The 8,456-nt window shown below is 39.7% G+C and overlaps 1 protein-coding gene across 1 annotated transcript in view; it reads left to right on the top strand.

The window, feature by feature from the left end:
* The window catches only part of rnf157 (ring finger protein 157), a gene marked incomplete in the record, with an annotated part of 20,542 nt that extends 18,743 nt beyond the window's left edge, over positions 1-1,799 (top strand). Inside the window, 1 exon segment of the mRNA XM_014030492.1 lies at positions 1,725-1,799.
* Positions 1,800-8,456: the final 6,657 nt, after the last annotated feature.

The raw sequence follows: 8,456 nt of genomic DNA, 5'->3' as shown, positions 1-8,456 counted from the left end.
CCAGTCTGGGCACCCCTGTGTGAGCAGTGGTTCCAGTCTGGGCACCCCTGTGTGAGCAGTGGTTCCAGTCTGGGCCACCCCTGAGAAAGATGTCTGGTTCTGCCACTGATGCAAGCTAAGCAGGGTTGCTTGTCAGCACAACAGTTTGAAACATGTTTATGTAAATCAGTTCCCTGGAGGTGTTTTGGCATGCATGTCTGTTTTGACACGAAGACTTATGGATTACCTGAACCCCTGCAGCAGAACAGACCGCAGGATGTGTGTTTGTGAGCACACGTGCGTGCATGCACAATGGCATTGCCCTGATTTGTTTTTGTCACACTCAGGTTGTATTTATTTAATCTCCTACATCCCACTGAGATCACAGATCACTTTTTCAAAGGAGGCCCGGTCCTGAAGGCAGCCTAAACGCACAGTGACAAAACCGTAGTACCTGGAGAAAACCCACTCTGACACAAGGAGAACATGCAAAGTCCACACAGATAGACTCAGAATCTTCTAGTTCTAACCACTAATCCACCGCGTTGTCACATTTAAACACCAGCAGGATTTCTGCAGACACACTGCGTTCATTACACAAATTAAAGCTCTAAGAGCCACAAGTAAACCTGCAATAGGAACATTAAAGTAGACATATCCTGCTTTTAGTTCCTTCTTTTTCATATTTAAATCATTCAGTTGGGGTCTATATAAAGTGAAACAGCTCCTTATTGCAACTCCACAACCCCCCTCTTTCACCTCTTTTCTGAGGTGTGTCTCATTTTGAGGCTGTCTCTTTAAATCCAAATGAGGAGCTTCACACCCTGCCCCGCCTCCAGCTTCCAGAGCGGTCCATTCTAGTTTGATAGAGGGGTTCACGACTATACAGCAACACAGAAACTTTATTTACAAAAGAATTAAAATATGTCAACAAGAGACTTGTCCATCCAGCCTAACGTGTTGGAGGCAGAGTCTGACCAGAGCCAGAGGAGAATGAAGACGAGGAAATTGTAGTTGGTAAGTCCAGACCTTATGTCTGTTTTGTCACAAATACTTGTGACGTAATAGTTCAGAAAATTTAGTATAGAACAGAAAAAAATGAACTGGTTCAAAAATACAAGCCAAACAGAATATAAAAGTATCCTTGCGGGAGAAACTAAATTCAAATTTTATGCACATCCAGAGGCTCTAAATACACAACAAAATGCGTTTAATGGCTAAAAAAATAGATTTTATAGGCTCTGTCCCCTTTGAGATCTTTTAATAAAAAATAAAGCTGTTTTGTTGAGATCTTAGTGGAATTTTACTATTTTTAGTTATTTAGTTGTTTCTTTACTATTTTTATTTCGACCCCCCAGTGGTGTATCAAGGGAGTGCTTTAGTTTGTTTTCTTGGTAAACATGACCTGTTTATCCTCTCTGTTCTGTAAACCATTTACCCATGCCGCTCTACATTTATACATCTTCCAATTATTTGTGAAATGAACAGATTTTTTTCATTACAAGTTTTTCTTTTAATCTTAAATGTTTTTCTGCACACCCACGAAACCAAATTACAGAACATCCTTATCAATATTTAATGTTTAGATCAAATTACATGGAGTAAAAATAAAGTCCGAATCAATAAACTACCCATTTGTTTTACCATTACCACTCGAGCATGGCCACCCTCCCCCCCTCCTCTCTCTATCTTCCTCTCTCACCCTGCCTCACCCTGCTTGTCTCACCCTTTGCCCTCGCTTGCAGGTGGGCGGAGCAGGTGTCCAGAGTTGGCCAATAACAATCAGGGCGTCGCCCACTGTGACACGCCCTCTTTGGGGTTGGATAATGAGCAGGCTTCCGACAGCCGATTCGCCGGTGAGTGGCAACCTGTCGAACATGGACCAATGAGAGCTGAGGATAGAGGGAAGGAAAAGTGAGAGACGCATGAGTCGGCAGCCAGGGTCTAAAAGATTTAAGGTTTTCTGACTCATCAGTTTGTGTTGACAGTAAATCTAAAACTTGGGGTGAAAAAAATAAAGTTAGCGAGCATGAAGATCTGGATCCTCCCTTCTTTTTATTCCTTCACTTTGGTGTCGTGGTTCTTCACTGCTTTTTCTTTTTAGTATCAAACAGCTGTTTCCTTCCTCCTCCTTTCAGCTGAAGCCCTGGTGTCTTTGTCTAAAGTCTGAGTGCATCTTAATGGATGTTTGAGTGATTTCTGCATGCAGATTCCTTTTTTTATTCTTGTTTTTTTCTTTTTCCATTTGAGTGTGTAAGAAAACCTTTTGTGTTTCCCAAAAATTGGAGTTCATGTTCAGTGTCTGCCAGCTCTGTGCCGCTTTGCAAAACATCCGCACTTCATTCTCTCACCCTCCACCTCCCTTTCTGTCCTCTAATCCTTTTTTGGTGGGTCACTTTGAGAAGAGCTGAAAGTTTTCGTTGGAGCTACATTTTCTAAATTTCTGCTTTAATTCACTTTTGTTTTCTTATGTTGTCAGTCTGATTACAAAGGCTGTAACCATTGAAATAGAATCACTAGAAAGGCCAAACACAGTGCAGTTTCTGCTAAAAAAGCAAGCGTTTGTGCCGCCATCTTGGTAGGTGCTACACAACAGTAGTCCATGCATTTCTGAAAAAAAAAAAAAAAAAAAACTCTGCAAGGAAGCCCAGTAAATTGCTAACAATTTTCTAATTGTTGCAACCTGAACTCCAGATGTGGTTTTATTCATTTAGAAATAATTTATGCTATTTTCTTATATGAGGGTTTGTTTCTTTCTCTTCAACTTCATCAGCATAAAGCCTGGTACTACATTAAATATGTTTAAGATATTCCAGCTGAAATATTTAAAGTTCATTTTAATGCTGGATATCGTTAGCCTAATGGCATAATTGTCTAAGTTATATTTGGAAAAGGAGGGCTTAGGCAATTATGCTGTTAGACTAACGGTAAGCGTTTTGTTGCCACCAATACCTGTAGGGAGCACACTCCTGCCCTGATTGCATAATATGCTTTGTATAATTTAATAAAATAAGGTTGTTTCTTATTAAATTTAGGTTTTGGGCTGGTGATGCCTCATACAGGTGTTGACAATGTGTGGCTTCAATGTAAACAGTACAACGTGACGTAGCACCTAGCAAGATGGCAGACACAAATCTCACTTAGTTCAATGGATGTTGTTATGTGTTCCTTTTTTAGCGGTTATAACAAGATACATGAGGTGCAACACAATAAATAATTTACTTGAAAGTTAGAAAAAAAATGCCATAAAATCACATTTGATCAATTTTTACATCTTTGTCTCATTAGCATCACTAACTGGTTTTCTCAGCGCTTTTATGTTTGAATCAAATTAATTTAGTGTAATAAAAGACAAATTCTTAACTTCATTGTTTCCAATCTTCCTGAACAACCTTCAGCTCCACATCTTTCTCTGTGTTTTCCACCTCTTTGGTATTTTCCTGATTCCCCTTCATGCCCTTGAAGCCACATTTGACCCAGTTGGTGTTTTTTATGCCAAATCTTGTGACATGTTTTCCTATTTGTGTGTTGTAAAAGTTGTGTTATCTCTCTGTTTCTCTTCCCTTTTCAATCATTATTCACATCCTCTTTTGTTATTTATTTTTTTCCCCCTGAACATTTTCCTTCTTTCCTCTTTCTACTTCCCGTGTCTCTTCTTCTTCATATTTTTCCCCCTCTCTGGCTTTCTTTCGGATGGACAGATGAGGAGTCGTGCCCAGTGCACATTGAGGACTAGGTATGGAGTTATGGTTAGATGGAGGATCCGACTTCAGGGTGACAAATTCCAATTAGCTCTGCAATTGAAACGGATAAGCTGTGCTCTCATTTTAGCTTCCCATCATTATGTTTGTTTGAAGATTGCATGTTTTTCTCTAAAAAGTCCGTTTAGATGAGATGTTTAAGTAACTTTATTTAACATCTGCAGTAGCTGTGTAGTATTTATATTAGTTACAGCAAAAAAAAAAAACAATACATTGTGCAGATTTTAATCTCTCAAATTAGATTTTCTATTTTTTTTGTTGAAACAGTTTCTAATTAACAGACTTCATTACAACCTACATTCACTGCAGTTCTCCTCCTAAACACTAGGTGTCACTAGATTCAAAATAATAATCCTACACAGCTCGTATAGCATCAGATGAAACCAAGCACAAACTTTATGAGAAATGTAAATTGGTGTGAAATGACGTGTTTAAAAAGGTCACTAATACTTTGAAAAATTTTTTATCTGAGTCTGAGTGTTAATTTTTTTTGCAAACATTTTTCACGCTGTTCTTACATTTTGCTAATTTTTACTCATTTAAACAATAAAACATATGTTTAAATATTAAATCATAAATCTAAATGTGTATGGATGGTACATGTGGTCCAGCAGATTGAAGTGCATCTTGGACATCGGCCGCAACTGCAAGTTTGATATCTTGCAAGGAAGCTTTAGCTGCATTGGAGCGTTAGCGGTTGCTATAAGCCAAGCACCAACAGCAAAGGCTGCTTTCCATTACAAAATACTTAAACGTAAACTTAAATATTTAACTTCAACATTAAAGAATTAGCTTTTACATTTAGATTTAGGATTTAATGTTGACTGAACATTTGACAGAAAAACAACCCTTTGTGTCCATGTGGAAATTATGTAAGCATACAATCGTGCACCATATGTTGCTGAAACAAGTGAGGAGAATCATTCACTGAATTTCCACAATAACAGTCGTCTTACTTCTTATCCTTTTAGATCTCGTGTACCTGGGGGGCTATAGGCCCGTTCTGGATCCCCGCCCCCACCACATCTCCACCAGCAACATCAACCTGGAGGAGCAGGAGGCCGAGAACGGGAACGGCCAGAGCCCGAAACACCCCCGCCGCGGACCACTCATCGTGTAACAGCCTCGCTCCAAGTACTTCAACACCTCGAACCGGTCCAGAGTCAGCTTGTTCCCCCCACAGAGCTGCTACACTGGATTCTGTCCTCACTGAGCGTTCCAACCTTCCCCCCGACTGTTCACTGAAACCCCTCCTGGAGTGGAAATAGAAGGAAATCACCTCTGCATCATCGGTGCACTTTTAATCTCATGAGTTTTCCTCATTTTGGTGTCCGTGACCTAACTTGATTTAGGACTTATTATCCTACTGCTATTTAATTATTTATTACGTGTAGGTTTAATGAGAGCTGTGTATCGTGCCGGTATATTTAGGAGAAACAAGCTGCTCCTTCTTCACTTTTCCTTCCTACCGTATTACCAGCCAAACAGTCAGGGGTTACTGTAATCAGCAATCTGATTTATTTATAACTGCTATCTTCTTCTGTGTTACAAAATGAGGGACGAGCGAGTGGTCGGACATTTTGATGCTAAACATCAGCTCTCACCGGACTACCTTACCGAAGAAAGACGTGCTGACCCCGTTTCTTCGGATCAGGGAGCTTCAATCTGGACGTTGCATGCGATTTTCTTCTTTTCCTCTCGTTCCCACCATGTTTGAAACACCTGTGCCGAATGTAAAACCAAATGACCTAAAAAAACAAAAAACAAAAAAACATAGAAAACGCCACCTAGATTGTAGGATGACGAGCTTATAGAAGGAGAATGTACACGACCCCTTCATCATTATTTAAACTGGGATTTAATGCAAACGTTGCCACATATAACCCTCTGTTGCCATCCTGTCCTCTGTTTTAGCATGTCAGTATTAACGTAGTGCACCTGGAAGCAATAATAAAAAAAACACTACAACATCACCCCAACCCCAGCTCAGCTCCAGGACTAAAATGTGTTTGCACTGGCCTCTTATGTCCACCTTCAGATCTTTACGTGTGTTGAACTGTTTTTACATGTTGGAGTTGCCATTCTAAAAGGGAATTGTGAGGAAAGAAACTGTCTCTAGGATTTTCTTCACCCTCGTTTCATCACCTGTCTCTCCTCGTTTCGGTTAGTTTTTTTCTTCTGTTTTGGTTTTGTACACCTTTGACGTATATCTCACCTGTTCTTGATGCTTTCTGTGTTTTTTAATTTGTTGCAGAGCACTGTGTTGGTGATTAGTTCGTGAGTGGGGAAAAATATGTGAAAACTTCATAAAGGTTTACAAACATTCGACCAATCGATGAGGAACAATATCTACGTTTGATGCACTATTAGCTGACTCCGCGGTGACACACTTTGCGGCGCATGAGGCGATCACTTAGCGAGGGTTTTAGCCAACCTGCACCCCCGTATAGACTCGATAACGGACCTTGCACAAACATTAAGCGGTACCATATCCTTCTGTAGTGTTATATTTCGGTTGTCGCCGCCCTATACTATTGGCCTGCAAGGGTCAAAAGCTGTGCACTATTATAACCAAGCTGCAAAGAGTCACATGATCACAGTCTGAATGTACAGGCAAATATGTTCTCTACCAATCACAGTATATCAACAGAATCTGCAAAACCCCCACTTTTCTAGACTGAAAATGACCAAAAAAAAAAGACTTAAGACAATAAAGTTTTTGCAACTAAACAACCGAGTAATTTCCTGTTTTGGAGCTCGTCATTCACAAATGAATTTTTTTTACGTGTTTGGTTGATGAAAGACTTCTCATTCTTCTTTGAAGCTTCTGTGGGATTTTCCCTGTGCATGCTGGGAAATTTTCAACGAGCTACAGCTGAGGTGAGAGCCGATGTTGCCAATGGGTTTCTTCTCACTTGGGCTTCTTTGGACATTCTTTTGGTTGATTTTTTAAGAACGTATTCACAGAAATTTAATATCAAAGTATCGAATGACACTATGAAATATTGGTCAATGTCAACTGTAAACGCCCCAACTGGGGAAGAGACTGGTATTCTTATGTCTTTAGGACATACCCCCTCCTCCTGCCAAACAATCGGAGGGCTTTTAGCTGACTTTTGTAACGCACCTGAAGATATTTATCGGGGTTTGTTTACTGACTGGTTTTTAAAAGCACCACACATTTTGTAGTTTTTTCTTACATGAATAGTGATATAATTTTTATAAACTACTGTGTGATTGTTTTTTTTTTTGTGATTAAAATGATGATTTTATGTACAGACTGGTCTGGGTGACTATCACAAATGGTTACACAGAGCAGGAGGTACATATATGTAGATACATGCCTGTAAACCTTTACAACACGTAAATATTTTTACGTTAGAACTCAGTTTTCTCTGTTGTCGAAGGTTTCTGGTCACATGATAGGGAGTACCTCCATCGATGTGACAGCTTGCCTCTGGGGAGTGGCCAGAACCTGAAGGAGTTGTTGATAAGATGCTGAAACTTCCTGCCGGGGTCCAACCACGACTGATTAAATGGCTGAGGCTATTAGCCTAGCCGATGGGTTTGTATGGCTTCGGTTCTTACATTAACATTCAAGTCTTAATTCTGTATTTGTTGCCTTGTACGTTACACACATCTGAGTAACTGAACACAATATACAGTATTTAACAACTGTTGCAGCTAACCCAGACTCTCCCACCCCCAGACATTCTCAATGTGTTTCTCTTTTTACACATTTTCACTCTAAAAATAAGTGTTTCTCTAAAGCTTTATACAAATTATAAGTACAGTATCTGATTAAATGCAGTTGTGTGCCATACACTGTATACTGTATAGAGCTATTATATACATAAATAGTTCTACGTTTCAACACAGGTTGAGATTTGGGCTGCAAAATGTCAGATCTGGACACCCTGGATGGATCAGCTGTGCCATGCCGGGGAAAGAGCAACGATGGCAGAGTTTCTGGAGGAAGGTTAATGCTCAGCAACCCACTGCGAGACAACAACAACAAGAAGAAGAAGAACGTGGGTTCAATGTTTTTTTTCCACCTCATTTGAGCTATCAAGTTTCCCTTTAATCCAATTTCCTCAGTTGCTGCTGGCGGTTTCATCTCCTCTGTAATTGTGTGCACAAGTCACATGTGCAGAGTTAAAGCTACTTTATTATTGTTGCTGTTGACGACAAGCTGTAAAGTCACATTATCTCTTRCTCCAAATGGACAAATATCCCCCACCTGTCTTTTTATTTACTGCATGTTTTCCATTACCCCGTCCTAAATCAATCTGCCTTTAATATTAGCTGCCAAAAGAATTAAAGCAAAGTCTGATTTACAGCACATACTGTGCGGCTCCTCCCTCTGTGAGCTGATTATAGGTTATATTTGTTCTTGTGCGGAGGATTTCTGATGTCAGGTAGTGGACGTGTTCGCCCTCGGAGCAGCTTCTCACTGCAGAAATGATGCTCGTTGGTTTTCTCGTGCTGGTCGTCCTGACAGGCGAGTCGATTTAAAGTTTAATTTCTAAATCTGTATTTTCTGGTGTTTTAAATGTAGAAGTTACGTTTGTGTTTGTTTCTATTCTTTCTGCTGAAAGTTGTTTGTTAATGTTCATCAGGAGCTATTTAAATGAAGATTTTTTTATGATTGACAGTAACTTAAAAAAATATGAGGTTAGTTAAACCGTAAAACTCCAAGAATTTTGACTATCAATC

This window comes from Austrofundulus limnaeus, unplaced genomic scaffold (genome assembly GCF_001266775.1).
Source record: "Austrofundulus limnaeus strain Quisiro unplaced genomic scaffold, Austrofundulus_limnaeus-1.0 Scaffold1070, whole genome shotgun sequence".
NCBI lineage: Eukaryota > Metazoa > Chordata > Actinopteri > Cyprinodontiformes > Rivulidae > Austrofundulus > Austrofundulus limnaeus.
This window is presented reverse-complemented; position numbering and strand designations above follow the sequence as displayed.